Source organism: Equus caballus, chromosome 25 (genome assembly GCF_041296265.1).
Source record: "Equus caballus isolate H_3958 breed thoroughbred chromosome 25, TB-T2T, whole genome shotgun sequence".
Classification (NCBI taxonomy): Eukaryota; Metazoa; Chordata; class Mammalia; order Perissodactyla; family Equidae; genus Equus; species Equus caballus.
In genome coordinates, this window is record NC_091708.1 from 36,437,073 (window position 1) to 36,453,064 (window position 15,992).

A 15,992-nucleotide genomic window follows, 5' to 3' on the forward strand; every position below is an offset into this window, starting at 1 on the left:
CCACCTGATCTAAAACAGTGTTCCTTTCCCTCCGTGTCCTTTGCTCTGCTCTATTTCTCTCCACAGCTCTTATCACCACCTGATATATTGCAACTTACTGATAAATTTATTGCTGGGAGAGCAAGGGCTTCATACTTTAGTCACTGAGATATTCCCAGTGCCCAGACCACATAGTAGATGCTCAGTAAATATTTGTTAGGGAGTGAATCAATGAATGTGTGAATAAAATGGTGGAGCTAAAATTCAAACCCACATCTGTTTGACTTCAAACCCTGAGTTCTTCCCGCTCTGCTGTGTGGTCTTCTTGGGAGCTGTTTCCTTGAGCCAGAGGCCTCAGGGAACCACTCCTAGGATTTGTTTGTTCTGTCATGGTCTTTTTTCCTTTTGAGTCCCGGTAGTTAGAGACTGGTTTCTCTCTCGCTTAAAATTTTTCGTGGTACTGCATGGCCTTAGGAAAAGTCTAAAATCTTGAGCCTGGCCTGCACAGCCCCTCATCTTCTGATCTTGGTGTCCTTCTCTGGTCTCATCCTCCTCCCCCAACCAGGGGCGCCCCACAGCCAGCTGAGCACTTGCAAACCGCCACTCGTGCCAGATCCACCCTCGAGTGGCTTGGGCTGTCATAACAGAGGACCACAGACTGCATGGCTTAGTCAACAGAGATTTATCTTCTCAGAGTTCTGGCGGCTGGAAGTCCAAGATCAAGGCGTTGGCAGGGTTAAGGGGAGGATGTGTTCCAGGCCTCTCTCCTGGGTTTGTAGATGCTGTGTTCTCCCTGTGTCTTCACGTCATCTTCCCTCTGTGCATATCTGTGTCCTAATTTCCTCTTCTTATAAGGACACCTGTCCTATTGGATTAGAACCCACCCGAATAACCTTATTTTACCTGAATGACCTCTTCAAAGACCCTATGTCCAAATACACTCACATTCTGAGGTACTGTGGGTGAGGACTTCAACGTGAATTCCTGGGGGAAACAGTTCAGCCCGTGACACCTCGCCTGGCTGACTCAACTCTGTATTAGTCCCACTCCCTGACTCCCCACCCCGCAGGGTGCATGGGCCACCGTTTTCTGCGCTCCCACAGACTCTTGCACGGCCCACGCTGCCCCCACAGGTCATGCCAGGTTGGAATCATTGTTTTTACATCTCCACTTCCCCTCATTAGACTGCATGGTCCTTGAGTTCAGCTGACAGACACACTTGGGAGTCTGTCTTTGGCCCCGGCACACAGTAGGTATTTAGGACATGACTGAGGACAGGCAGAAGAAATGGAAGGAGACAGGGAAGAAACAGGATTTTGGGAATTTCCTCCTGTTGCTAAAATCTCTGCTTCTCGCTATCTCCTGAAACAACGCCCTCGGGAAGATGAAATGACAAACTGCTGAGAACTACAACTTCTTCCCTGCTCCCATGGCCAAGGGTGAGAGTTCCTTCTAGATTTTTCTGGGGGCAACTCTCTGTGTTTTGAGGAACTGAGACCCCCTGGATTCAATTCTGACCACCTTCACTAGCTGGCTTTGTGTGCCTGGTTTACAGCTCAGTTCACCACCATGAGACTCCATTTCCCCTGACAAATGGGCCTCATAACCCTGGACCTGTTATGAGAATCAGAGAAAACAGTGAGTGTCTAAGTGCTTTAAAAAAAAATTCAGCATTGTCCAGATAAAGGGATTATATGATGTTACGTTATTGTTAATGAATTCTAAATGGTGACATACAAATTATTTCCCTCGAGTATCATATATATTCCTGTTAAATAATAGAACTTTCCTGATTTGGAATAATTGGAGGAAGGGTGTTTGTGAATTAGTGATAAGTCTGAATTATGAGACATTGCAAAAATTTTATTACTTTCCAATTAATGCGAATTAATGGCTAACCCTGTATTGTCAAGACATGGTCCCTTAAGAGAGTTGCCTTAATGAACAGATAGGAATTGCAGGCAATTAAGCACTCATTGTAAGCAAGGGACTTCAAACCAAGTGGTTTTAAAAGTACTGGGAAACTTTTTCTTAAAAAAGCTAACCATCCTCCCAGTACCAGTGGCGTACTTGGAAAATCTTTTCATAATCCCTTGCCTAGGTCAGATTTTGGAAAATTCTGAGGAAGCAGGATTGTGAGTCATTGAAGCATGGCTATTCCCAAAACGACAGGCTGCGGCTGCCTCTCAGAGTGGCAGGTGCCGGCAACCAGGAACCTCGTGAATTGCCCAGGACCCCTCAAGCCTGCAGATGGCTGAAGAGCTGGCATCATGTCCAACAGCTGCACCCCTACCACACACATATGCACAACCTTACACACACAACCATCTCTCATTTTCACATGTTTTTACGTACCCAATTACATGTGTACTTCCGTAAAAGTCACACGCAGTCACATGACACACCTGTTCCTACACTTACAGATATACATACACACAATCTTATACACACACACAACATTACAAAGACAACCACAAAGGCTGAATGTTCCACTTAGGATCCCAGCCCTAGGTAAGAGATGAGGGGTCCCAGAGGACTAAGGGGGTGCCCCAAGGACATCTTCCCCCAAGAGATGAGCACACACAAGATGGGCTGCAAATACAGGTGTTCGCTCTGCTTCCAAAGAGAGTACAGCAGCTTGACATATGACTCTTTACTCTCCAAAGTGTCAGAGAGGAGGTGGAGTATCCCTAGAAAAGAATGGCAGAAACAAAAATCAGGAAACCAGGAAGAACAGCAATAGTGACTAATAGGTGTTGAGCACTTCTCTATGCATCTGTGCTGAGACTTTTAATGCGTTTCCTCCTTTGCTCCTTTCAACAATCTCATGAGGAAGGGGCTGTTATCATCACCATTTTACAAATGAGGAAACTGAGGCTAGAGGTAGGGCTAAATGACTTGCCTAAATTGCCATAGCTAGCATGTGCTGAGCCAGGATTCAAACCCATGTTTGCCTGTCTGTCTCAAATAGATATTAACCAAACTCTGTATGAGATTCAGAAGAGGTGGACTTGAACCAAACAAGAATTGACAAGGAGAGGGAGTGGGTGGTGGGGTGGGGATGGGTGTTATGCTGAATGGGGAAAGAGAGAGGAGGAAACTGGTGCCCTGGAAGGTACAACAGCCCATGAGAGCAGGAGGAAGCCAGGCTTCCAGAAGCGCTCTCAATATTAAAGAGTCTTCAGCTGACTTCACTGGAAAGGACACATGGTAATTGATGTCTCCCCTTTGAGAGACTCAGATTCAGGTGCCTGAAGTAATAATAGCTACCAATTTATGGAGCACTTATTGAGATCTTACTAAGCAGTTTAGGAGCAACATCTCCTTTGGTCCTCCCAATAACCTTATGGAGGAGGTGCGATTACTAACTTCACTTTATAGATGAGAAAACTGAGGCCCAGAGAAGTTGGCAGTCATAGAGCTGGTGAGTAACAGAGCTGGGACTCAAACCCAGGTCTTGCTGACTCCAGATCTCATGCTCTTTTCCATAGGTATGTACCTGACTTTTTCTGCTGGAAGATCTGTTGAGGATCATCACAGCTTTGATCACATCCCTGACTGGAGTGATGAGTGGGAACTGAGAGATTCAGGAACTCTGGTGCCTTTTTGTGCAGATTATCAGGACTGGAAAGGAAGAAGAGGAGGCAAGAATTATTAGAGTACTGTTCTAATATTTAGATTTCTTGACAGTGGTTTATGAGACTGAAGTGATGGGAAAGCTTGATTAACAATCAGTGGTCAGGAAATATTATTGTGTCTGTTATTTATTTTTATTATAACTCTGCTTATTAACCTGAGACTCCTGGACCCAACAGAAAGGGCATTCAATAGTATATACAGGAGGAAAAAGAGACACACATCTGCCCACCATGGGAACAACAGCTTTTATTCTACAACTGTATTTTAAGCCTGATTATACAGCTTGAGAGAAAATCATGGAAGCATGGTGTGCTCCTCTTGATCCCCAAGACCTCTGAGACTGTCACAGAGGTCAATGGATGTGGAGCGAAGAGGAGAGAAGGGGAGAGATTGTAATCTTTCATCAGCACCGTGGACAGCAGCCAAACAGGCAAAGATGGGGAGCTGTCCTGGGTACTAGTGCTAACAGCTGGGAAAAGAGGACACTTATCAAGTCGGCTATGTGCCAGGCATCATTCCAATGCTGTGCATATGTCATCTCATTTAATATGCCCGAGAGGCCTGCAATGTAGATATCATTTCTCCCATTTTACAGATGAAAATGCTGTAGATCAGTGACAGCATTTTGTCCACATGCACACAGCAAATAATGGAGCTGCGATTTGAACCTACAATTATCTGGCTAGTGATCTAGTCCCTCTTCCATTCTGCTTCCATAAATCCCAAAGACCTCCCACTTTCTGTCCTCACTAGGGTAAGGAGTCCATTCTGGATCTCTCTAGGGTCATCATCAAACACAGGTGATCTTGTGCCCAGGCCAGTGAGGGTGTGATTTGTGAGTCTTTTAGCAATGGGAGCAGGATGCCTGAGAAATGGAGTGTCCTATCACCTCCAGCCACACACTTGTCTTCCAGTCACGGCCAAGGCTTTGGTCAGGGGAAGATGGTGACAGCCCTAGCTGATAAAGGGGAGGATGTATCATGCAGGCCACGTAAGATGGAGATGCAGAGATCTCCACCCGTAGGCTCAGATTTCCCATCCCAGAGCCCTTTCAGACTAGCAGAGGTTATGAGACTCCTTTGGCAGTCTCAGCCACCATCCCCCAGTGGGTGCTGGCCAACCAACATTGATCACTTCCTGCTCCCTGAGGCCCACTGCTGAGTCCTACTGCTTCCAGTGGGAAAGATAAGGCTGAAGAGTGGGCTGAGGTCTGACTTAGAAGAGTTTTGAAATCTGAGCTACATAATTTGGGTTCTTTCCTACAGAAAATATGGAGCCCCTCTAAAAATCACCATCCAATTTTAGAGACTTTACAAAGAGCCAGGCATGGTGCTTGACCATTTCCATATATTTTCTCATTAAATCTTCACTACAGTCTTGTAGTGAAATACCTCAAGGTAGTTTCATTCTTACAGTGATGAAACTGAGGCCTAGAAAGGGGAAGGAAATTGTCCAGTCACAAAGCTCGTTTTGGGGAAGGAGCAGGATGAAAACTCTGGTTTGTGTTACTCCTAATCCTGCACACACTCTCTCATGGCCAGAGGTCATTGACCCTCTGAGGGCCAAGAACCTAGGGCTCAGGAGAAGGCCTGAGCTGGGGGGTGGACAGAGAGAGGGCTGCAGGGTGTGTCTCATCAGGGGTGGAGTTACCATCGTTGCAGCCATAAACCCACATCACAGGGAAATTACTTGGGAGCCATACAAATTAATGGCATTTTCTAGGATTCTTAGGTTTATTTGGGGCTATCCACATGGATGTGAGGTGCTCTCTGGACTCTCAGGGGTGGGGCTGAAGCTGAGAGTGGCACGAAACAGAGCAAAGGAGTATCTTAGAGGTCACTCCAAAGACCAGAGACCTGCTCCCCTCCAAGGGAATTGGCCCCAGTCTTTGAGTCTCTTTTCCCAGGCCTCTGAGCCCTGCAGTCACTCCTGCCCCTCCCTAATCCTGGCACGGTTCTCCCAGGTTGCTTTCCCAACCACTCCCAGAAGGATCTTTCTCCTCATGGCCAGCTTGGGACAGATCATTCTCTTGCTTTAAGAAGTTGTCTCTACAAGACTCAGTTTCCTCACTTGTAAATTGGGAAGAGTAATATCCACCCAGCAGTGTCACTAGCCTGCCTCGTGGGGTTGGACATGGCCAGTGAGTTGGCTGTGCAAGCTCTGGGCTTCCAGGTGGCCCCAGGACAGTGAGCCAGTGCTCTGGGTCTGAGAGCATCAGTGGCCATGCTCTGTGGTCTGGTGGCCATGGAAGGGAGGCCTGAATTGGTGGCCACTCTGGCAGCTTCCCAAGGTCTTTCTGGTTATGAGCATCCTCAGAAAGCCCCAGTATTGCAAGGCACAAAGCACCCCCTAACCAAGGCTTTTGATCACTCTACAATCCTTTTCGTTCGCCTTCAGTAGTGATGAATCAATTGCAAGTTCCCAAAGGTGTTATTTTCTCTCGCTTCTGGGATTTTCATAAGCTGCCCTCTGGCTGAAGCTCTACCCAGCTCTGACTCACCAGCTAATCCCTGTTCCACTTTCAGGTTAAGAGCTCAGCTTAAACCCTTCTTCCTTCAGGAAGCCTTCCTTGACCTTCAGCCTGTGTAGGTATCACTCTGTGCTCCCCAAGGCCCCATGTGCACTGGGGTATGGGGTGTCTTTGGGGGACAAATGGAAGGTGAGGCGGGAGAGGTGGAGGTCATTGCCTCCATAACCCACACCTGTGCCTGGGAGGAAGCTGCGAGCAGCAGGAGGTGTGGGTTGGGGCTGGTGAGCACCATTGTGGTGGCCACCTGGAGGCTTCCTGAGCTCAGCATCTCCTGGGAGGGGCCCAGGTGTGGTGCTTTGTGTTGCTGGCCCCAGGGGTGGCTCTGCTTACCTGGTGATGAGAGTGGGAGGCAGGAGCCCGTCCCCAGGGGATCTGAACCACCAGCTGGCAGGGCTCCATGCAGCACTGCCCAACCCCCAAGCTCTTACCTGCCAAGAGGGGCAGGGCCGGCAGGGAGGGAAAGTTGTGCCAGGACCCAGATGTAAGTCTCAGACTTATGTTCACACCCATGTCAGTAAACTCATTGTGTGCGACTGCATGTGGCCTACATTAAAATGTGTGGCTGTGAGTCTGTGTGTGTTCATGTGTGTATATATGTCTCTGTGCACAAGTATGCCTTATGTGGGTGTCCATGTGCATGCATGTGCCTATAGGTGTACAACGTGTCAGTACACGTGATCTGTGTGTGAATTCACAAATATGTGTTGGATGCAGTTGTGTGTTAGCAAATAGTCTAAGGATTATGCACCCCACTGGGGTTCAGATCCCAACTCAGCCCCTTCCTAGCTCTGTGAACTTGGGCGAGTCACTTCACTTCTCTGAGCCTTAGTTTCCTTGTTTGTAAAATGAGGGTGAAAATTGTAACACCCATCTTGATTGACTTTTGCAAAGGAATCAAGTAAAGCTGTGTATGTAAAGTACTTAGCATAACGCCTGGTTCATAGGAAACAATAAATATTGGCAATTATTATCTGTATTATATGAGATATGGGTATATTGTTGTCTGTGGGTTTATATATATATTTAAACACGTATTTATGGGCCAGCCTGGGGTTAAGTGTATTCAGTTCTGTGTGCTTATGTGTAAGCACATGTGTTAGCATGAGTATGTGTCTATATTTCAGGTTTTTCTATTTTTAACTTTCCACAATGCCCCAGAAGCTCGAGTGCAAAGACAATCACTAGGAAAGAGATTTATGTCCCTAAAACTCTTTAAAACTTCCTTCCTTGACCCCTGGTCTTTGAAAAGAGATGATCATTCTTTCAAACTATCAAATTTTGAGTTTTCTGGAACTCAGACACACATATCAAACCCCCATACCCAGGGAACATGTGTGTGGTACACACATGTGCACACGTATGTGCATACACATATTAACATTCATGATCACCCATGGCTCACCTTGTGTATCCCAGCCTGCAGCCCAGGAGACAACACAAGGTGGGCAATAGTTAGTATTTCTTGACTGAGTGACTCCATCTTGACTTTGGAAAGGAGTGGAAATCCCTTCAAGCCTAAAGAACGCTGAGCATGACAGCTAGAGGGGGATAGGCCTTGAATCCAGCCTCCGGCTCAGGGCTGCTGTTACTGCATGAACCTCACAGCAAAGAGCACCGACCTGGAGTCAGACAGATGTGGGTTCAAGTCCTGCACCCTCATTGTCCTCCAGATGTGGAAGCACGGCATGTGGCTGCGTTTGCTCTGATCCCCTTGCCTGGGCTTGACCCCAAGCCCAGTGCTGCACCTAGAGGGGCCTCCAACTGAGTCCAACCTCAGGGAGCTCTGGGTCCCAAACAGGCCATCCCAATGAGTGTGATGTGCCCAGGGAATTGTGGGGGATCACCGGGGGCTCAGGAAAGGTAGAGTCCACCAGCCCAGGGACATGGCCAGCTGTGCTACTGAAAAGGCAGACTAGGGAGATGGATAAAGAAGATGAAAGTAAGGGCTTAGCAAATGGACAAAGTGATTTTGTATCTGTTGAATCTAATAATTTTTAAAATGGGGCTTCTATTTGTACATTTATGTCCGTAACAGCATTATTCACAATAGCCAAAAAGCGGAAATGACCCAAATGTCCATTGATGGATGAGTGGGAAAACAAAATGTAGTCTGCCCATACAAAGGAATATTATTTAGCCTTAAAAAGGAAGGAAGTTCTGACACATGCTACAACATGGATGAACCATGAGGACATGTGCTAAGCGAAATAAGCCAGACACAAAAGGACAACTACTGTATGAGCCCACTTATGTGAAGCACCTAGAAAAATCAGGCTCGTAGAGACAGAAAGTAGAATGGTGGCACGGCCAGGGGCTGGGGGGAGGGGAGCTGTTGTTTAACGAGTACAGAATTTCGGTTTTTCAAGACGAAAAAAGTTCCGGATATGGAGGGTGGTAATTGCTGTACACGTGAATCTACTTAATGCTACTCAGTTGTACACACAAAAAGGGTTAAAATGGTAAATTTTATATGATGTAGATTTTACCACAATAAAAACCATGGAGGTTGTATTTGCATCTTTTAAAAGTCAGATTTATTGGAGTATAATTACACGCAGTAAAATTCACACTTTCGAGTGTATACTTCTGTGAGTTTTGACAAACACACACAGTCACGTGACTACCACCATAGTCAAGATATATATTTCCATCACCCCCAAAAGCTCCTTTATATCCTGTGCCATCCATGTCCCTCCTTCCAAAACCCAGCCCCTGGCAACCACCATTCTACTTTCTGTCACTATACTTTTGGTTTTTTCCAGAATGTCATAGAAATGGAATCGTACAGAATGTAGCCTTTTGAGCCTGGCTTCTTTCATTTAGCATAATTCATCTGAAATTCACCAATGTTGTCTGTATCAATAGTTCTTTCTGTCAACAGAATAATCCATAACCAATCTATAAATGAAAATTTGGCTGAGTTTATTCTGAGCTGAAATCTGAGGACCATGGCCCGGGGCCTTTCTTCCCAAAGGAAGAAAGGGCACCAAAGAAGTGAGGTGTACAGAGTGGTTATATACCCCCAAGCAGGACGTTTCACATATGATTGAAATGTCCCTCCCACAATAGTCACAAGATTGCCCCGTCAGCACAGCACTTGATGGACACAGCAGGTAGTGGGTTTGCTATCTCGGAGGGCGTAGCAGGAGGCAAGTCTACTGTCTCGAGCTGGGCGGTCACAGGTGAGCACAGCAATCAGTTTCTAGCCTAAGGAAAGATGCTTAACCCTTAAGGAGATGCCAACGTTGGGAGGGGGAAGGAAGTTGCACCTTTATGTCAAGGGTCTTTGTTCTTGCCATAGGGAATCTCTAAAGCAGATATACAATGCATGCTCAACGGCCTCGGTCAGGCCCTTTTGGAAAGAAAAGGTCAGGCCGAATTAGGTTTATACCAAATGGCTTCCTCATATTCTCCAATATATCCTATTGCTTGCCATTTTTATTTGTCATTTCCTTTTCACTTCTGAGTAGTACTCTAATGTATGGATGGTCAGCAGTTTGTTTATCCATTCGCCATCAAAGGACATTTGAGTTATTTCCAGGTTTTGTTTATTATAAAGGAAACCAGTGTAAATAGTCTCATACAGGTTTTGTGTGGACACGTGTTTCCATTTCTCTTGGGTACATACCTAGGAGTGGGATGGCTGGGTCACAAGGCAAGTGAATATTTAACTTTATAAGAAACTACTATTTTGCAAGGTAGTTATACCTCACTTTGTTTTTTAATTTCGTTTTTTCTAGTAGCTCATTTTTATTGTATTTTACAAAAGCATCTACCCATGATGGGTTGGAAGAGAAAAATATCCCAACTTGGTCCCATCCCATGATTAGTTTGAGAAGCTCTAGTTTGGGAAGAGTCGGAGAGGAAGTGTTGGGATAAAGGCTTCTCAGCAGAGAGAACAGCACGTGCAAAGGCCCAGGGGAAGGAGAGCTCTTGGCACATTTAGAGAACTAGGAGCATGAGATGGGGACACCAGTGGGTGGTGAGGCGTGAGGCTGGGAATGGGGTCAGGGACCAGACGGTACTAGAGGAAACTGCCTTGGGACTTTATCCAGAGGCCAGTAGGAAGAGCTATTGAAGGATATTGAGTAGGAGAGGAAAGTGATTTGATTTACATTTCAAAAAGCTTCCTCTGGCTGGGAGTGGCAGCTCCCGAGGCAGGGGGCTCCTGCTGGTGTCCAGGCCAAAGATGAGGAGACTGGCCTCGGACAGTTGGCAGCTTTGGGGCTTAGAAGGTAAAATGGATTGGCTTTGGGGGTGGGCTAGATGTGGGTAGGGAGTAAGCTCTGAGTGGAGTGAGGGGGCCCCGGTTTCCCTGGCTTGGGCCAGAAGCCCTGTAGGGGAGTGATTGGGATGGGGAGGGCGGCTGCGGGGGTTGGGGGGGGTAGGAGTCAGGCGGGAACAGGAGACCTCCCAGCTCTGTGGCAGCAGGGCCTGCCTCCAGGAGTGCCTCCCCCGCCCAAGCTGGACCCGATTCAGCTGTCACTCAGGAAGGCCAGGGCTCTGAAAGGCCCCCAAAGAGCGGGTGATTTGTGCAGGCCTGGCCGGCCCATTGTCCCGCTGGGATTCTGGCTTTGCCAAGAGTAACAAAGAGCTCAGCAAAGAACTGGCTCTGGGCTTGGTGTGTGTGTGTCAGGGTGGGGGTGGAGAAGGAGGGGGGAGCGGGGGAGGGGCTCACCTCAGGCCCAGGCAGGGCCCAGGGTGTTGCTTTCAGCTTTTTTCTCAGGCGTGTGTGGGTCTGTGGGTGTTTGATCATGTGTGCACATACCTCTAAACTGTGCATAGCCACTTAAGTGTACTCGTGAACACGTGTGCATTGTGCATCTCTGTGTGCGTGCATCTGAGTGCCCTGTGGACGCATTTGGGTATCTCCATACATCCACGGGCATTGGATATTCTTTGTCTGCCTCCAGATCCACTCTCCACCCTGCTCCGTGCGCCCCAAGGAGCCTGACCCCGGGAGCACATCATCCAGACTCCAGGTTGACTTCTAGCTGGCTTCGGCCAATGGGAGGCCCAGCCAGCAGATCAGAGGGCAGGAGCCGGACAGGTTGGCTCCTTCCCCATCAGGCTGTGGATTGACAGTGACTGTGGTCCAATCCGACTGCCACAATTTCTGTTGGGCGGTCCTCTGCAAAGCTGCATGTGTCTCCAGCTCCCACGATTGCTCCTTTTGCTGACCCTTCAGGCCTAGGATTGACAGCCTGGCTCCCTGCTATTGCTAGGCCCCCAAGTGCGTCTCTACTGCTTTTCAGTTTCCCTTCACCTTGCCCTCACCTTTGTAAATGGCCCCTTTATTAAATTTTTCTCACCTGTTTGAGTGTGCCTACTCTTTCTTCCTGGGCTCCTGACTGAGACAGCAGGTGCATACATTTGGGCACCTGTGCACACGTGCATACTACATCTCTTGGTAGGGCTGTACCTGGATGGACATGCATGCATGTCTGTGTGTATTTGTGCACATGTATGCATGTGCTTTGTACATGTGGGCATCCTTGTGTGTGCACATGTGACCATTTGTGAATAGGGGCACATAACATGTATGCCCAAGTGGGTATATGCACACGTGTGCAGTTTTTATTGTGTTTCTGCATATCCATGGGAGTGTATTTCAACTGTGTTTGGTGTTTTTGGGTGGGAATGATTGTGAGTGGCTTTGAGTGTGTGCTGGCAGAGCCACAACATGAAGGAGACCTGATGGTAACACGCACAGGCTCCTCCTACAGGCTCCCAGGCAGCCAAGGATCACAAAGTAGCTCCTCCCTCAGGGCCTCTTAAGAAGTTTTGCCCGCCCAAAGGGACCTGCTCCCAGGAGTTCAGCTTATTTTGTTCAACGAACTTCGCTGGGGTGCCCTCGCTGCCTCCCTCATAACACCCTGGGTACCTCCTCCCTTTTGCCAGGCCGGGGGAGGTGACCTCCTCTGGCTGCAGTCTCTCAGCACCTCAAGTCAGATGCAGCATCAGACAATGTTCAGAGAGCAAGACCCACTTTTACTGAAAGGGTTACTATCTTTACTCATAAAGGGCTGGTGCTAGAAAGACATGAAACCCAGAAGTTATCAAGAAAATGATAAACAGAGCCAACTCTATAAAAATAAAATCTTTTTGTGTGGTGAAAGGAATCAAAGAAATTTAAAAGACAAACAAACTGATTGGAATTAAGTATAATTTATATTGTAGACAAAGAGTAATATCTATCATATACAAAGAGTTCCTGCAAACAAATAAGAAAATAACAGCAATCCAATAGTAAAATGGGTTAGATATATGGTTAGGTATTTCAGGAAGAAATATGACAAATGGCCAATAAATAGATGAAGAAAGCTTAAGCCCACTAGTAACAACAAAAATTAGAATATGTGAAGAAACTACTTTTTGCCCAACAGATTTACTAAACTAAAAAATTGATAATATCCAGTGATGGAGTGGACATGGAGAATGCTGTTAGAGGGAATTTAAATTGATGTCACTTAGAGGGGGCAATTTAGTAATATGTATCAAAATATAAAGTATGTATATTCTATGTTCCAGCGATTCCACCTGTAAAAATCCATTCTACAAAATTACTAGCACATGCATGCAAAGATATGTTTGTAATGTTATTCCTTAAAGAATTTCCAATAATACAAAAATATTAGAAACCACTTAAATGTCCTTCAGAAGAATTATGATTGAATAAATTGTGATCTATCTATACTCTGGAATACTATAGCACTATTAAAAAAAATAAAGTAGACCTGTATTACTGACATAGAATCTATAATATACTCTCTAATATAAAAAGTAAAATTTAAAACAATACATACTAGATAAACCCACTTGTGTTTCTGAACAATGCTGTGTGCAAATGGGCTTAATAGTCCAAAATTATTCATGTGCTTTTAAAAAAACTTCTGATCTTTGCTAGGTCGGCCAGGGAACATCCATCTGCCTATAAGGAATTAGGAACATTATAGAAGAAATAAAAAGAGAAAGGCAAATTTGGCTTCGGACACTCAAAAACAGGATTTTGCAGCCAGACAATAGCCAACATCCCGTAGCTCCTATTTATCAATGAAAGATTTGGCCATGTGAGTGGAGGTGGGAAGAAGGATGTGACAACGGGGAGAGCCTGCCCCAAGGATGGAGGGGGAGAGAAAGGCAATGAGCGCAGTGAGCCAGAGAGGCGTGAGGGCTTCAGTTCCCACCTTTGGGGGCCTGTCTCGGAAGAGGGGTGTCAGTTAGTTAAGGGTGTTAGTCAAGGGATGTTCTCAGTAACAACGGGAAGATATGGCCTCCACTCCCCATTTCGCCTGAGGATGCCACCCGAAAACAGGGGCTGTGATGGCCAGTCTCCAAGATGACCCCCATGTTCACCTCCTCCAGTGGTCCCCGTTGGGAGACAATTCTGGAGCTTGCTATGAACTGAACTGTATCTGACCAAAATTCACGTGTTAGAGCCCTGACCCCCAATGTGGCTGAATTTGAGATGGGACCGTGGGGAGATAACAGGTTAAAGGAGGTTGTCAGGGTGGGACCCTAATCCCACAGGACTGGTGGCTTTACTTGAGACCTCTCTTACAAGAGATCTCTCTCTTTCTCTCTCTCTGCCACGTGAGAACACAGTGAGAGGGTGGCCACCTGCAAGCCAAAGAAAGAGCCCTCACTGGGAACCGAATTGGCCAGCACCTTGATCCAGTCTCTGGAACGGTGAGAAATAAACCTCAGTTGTTGAAGCCACTTCATCTACGGTATCGTGTCATGGCAGCCTGAGCTGAGTAAGACAGACCTCTCACTTTTCGGCATGACTTGTGAGCAAGGCACTGACTGTCCTTTCTTCTGGGCTCTCTTGTCAAGGATATTTGTGTGGCAATCTGCCTTGGAAGACAGACATAGCATCTCCCTCTGGGGCAAAGAGCAGGCATGCTACTGCCCATTATGGAGGATTTGGGCTCCCCAAGCTCAGAGTTCCTTTCCTATAACACAACCCACTATGTGGGCAGTGATTTCTAGCCCTCCTCATCTTGATCCACGTGAATTGGGGCTGAGCGAAAAAAAATGCTGGTCCTCTGGCTACTGTTATTGCTGTGAGTAACAAACTGTCCTCTGTGTCTGACCCAGGAGTCTCATGTCTTCTGCCAGCATCCAGGAGGCAGGCTGACTCCTTGGCTTGCGAGTAGGGTAAAATCTCAGACCCTGCACAGCTCTTGAGAGTCCTCCCCTAAACTAAATCAAGGCTGACGCTCGGGGTCAACAGAATACTGCAGAAGTGATGTTATATGACTTTAAGACTAAGTCGTAAATGACGATATAACTTCTGCCTGGTTTTCCTGGGATGCTCATTCTCGGATCCCGGTCACCATGCTGTGGGGAAGCTCAAGTTGCCCTGTGGAGAGACCCACATAGCGAGGAACAGACTGCCCTCACCAGTTTGTTAGAAATGTGAGTGAGCCAACTTGGAAGTGGATCCGCCAGCCCCAGTCAAACCTTCAGATAACAGCAGCCCTCCAACATCGTACTGAAATCTCAGGAGTCACTCAGCCAGAATTGCCGAGCTAAGCCACCCCTAAATTTCTGACTCAGAGAAACCATGACAGATATTGAATGACTACTGTTGTTCTAAGCCATTGCATTTGGGGATGATTTATTACGCAGCAAAGATAACTATTACATGAGACGCAGGCCTCAGCCCCTTTGTAGCAGGGTTATCCAGCAGAGGGAGACTCTGAGATTTCCTGAGCTCCCAGGTGGTGTGGAAGTTGAAGTGAGTGCTGGCAGACCTGCCACTCTGGCCTCTGAGCCTCAGTTTCCCCACCTATAAAGTCTGTGTGAGGGGGTACTAATGTTACCTCCTTCCTAGGATTGTGGTAAATATTCACTGAGATAATCCAGGTAAAGTCCTCGGCACGGGGTCTGACATGAAGTCAGTGTTCACTTTCTATATAATAATCTCTATCATGAGCATGTATTGCTTTAGTTTAATTATTTTGAGAGATTAAAAATTTAGAAAAATCAGAAGAATGGCATAATAATCACTCATAATCACAACACCTAGATTAACAACAAATAACTTTTTTGTCACGTCTGCTTCCATTCTTTTTAAGTTACACAGTCCTACCTGCATATGTTCTCCCTTTGAGAAATGAACCCAAACATCGCAGACGAAGCCAAGATCTTCCCAATCTCTCCCCAAGGCCCAGTCTTGTCTCCTTCCCGCCATACAGGCCTCAGCAGGAGTGTAGCGTGTTTACTTCTGGTCCAGTCTTTCCCCCAGAGCTGGGTGATGGATGGCCACATCCACCAAGCCCCCGAGAGTCAGGCACACCAGGGACGGTGCAGGTGCAGAGGTGCCTGGAGAGAAAGGCAGCAGGAGGGGAGCAGAGGAGAGACAAGAGCCACCAGGCAAGAGAAACCCCAAGAAGGAGGCCCCAGGAGCTACCCCGGAAGACAGGGAGTTTGAGGCTGTGTCAGGTGGATGATGGGCTGTGGGAGCTGCCATGGCTTCCTGACATTGGGCTAGTCACCGTCAGCTGCACACAGTCACAGGGCCACTTGTGATGTCACCTGCCCAGTTAGCCCCACCTCCCAGCGTCACCAATGCAGTCACAGAGTCATACACAGTGTCACCTGCAGAGTCAGCCCCAACACCCCTTGTCAAACCAACACACACAGTGTCACTTGCACATAGTGAGGTCCACTATGAACAGCCAACACTCACTCATGGTGTCACCTGCACACAGCCAAGCAGTGTCCCCAGCTCAGACGCACACGATCCCAGTCACCTGCGTGGGTGACAACCAGCCACACACGGTGATTTGCTGTCCATACTGCATCAGTTGCGCCATGTGGTGTGACATCACACACA

The 15,992-nt window shown here is 47.2% G+C and overlaps 1 long non-coding RNA gene across 1 annotated transcript; it reads right to left on the bottom strand.

Moving 5' to 3' along the window:
- Positions 1-646: 646 nt before the first annotated feature.
- On the bottom strand, positions 647-15,956 carry LOC111770594 (uncharacterized). Its single transcript, XR_002803888.2, has 3 exons — positions 15,246-15,956; positions 3,479-3,603; positions 647-2,669 (listed from the first exon to the last, which is right to left on the bottom strand). It is a non-coding gene; the product is annotated as an uncharacterized lncRNA (long non-coding RNA).
- Between the last annotated feature and the right edge of the window lie 36 nt (positions 15,957-15,992).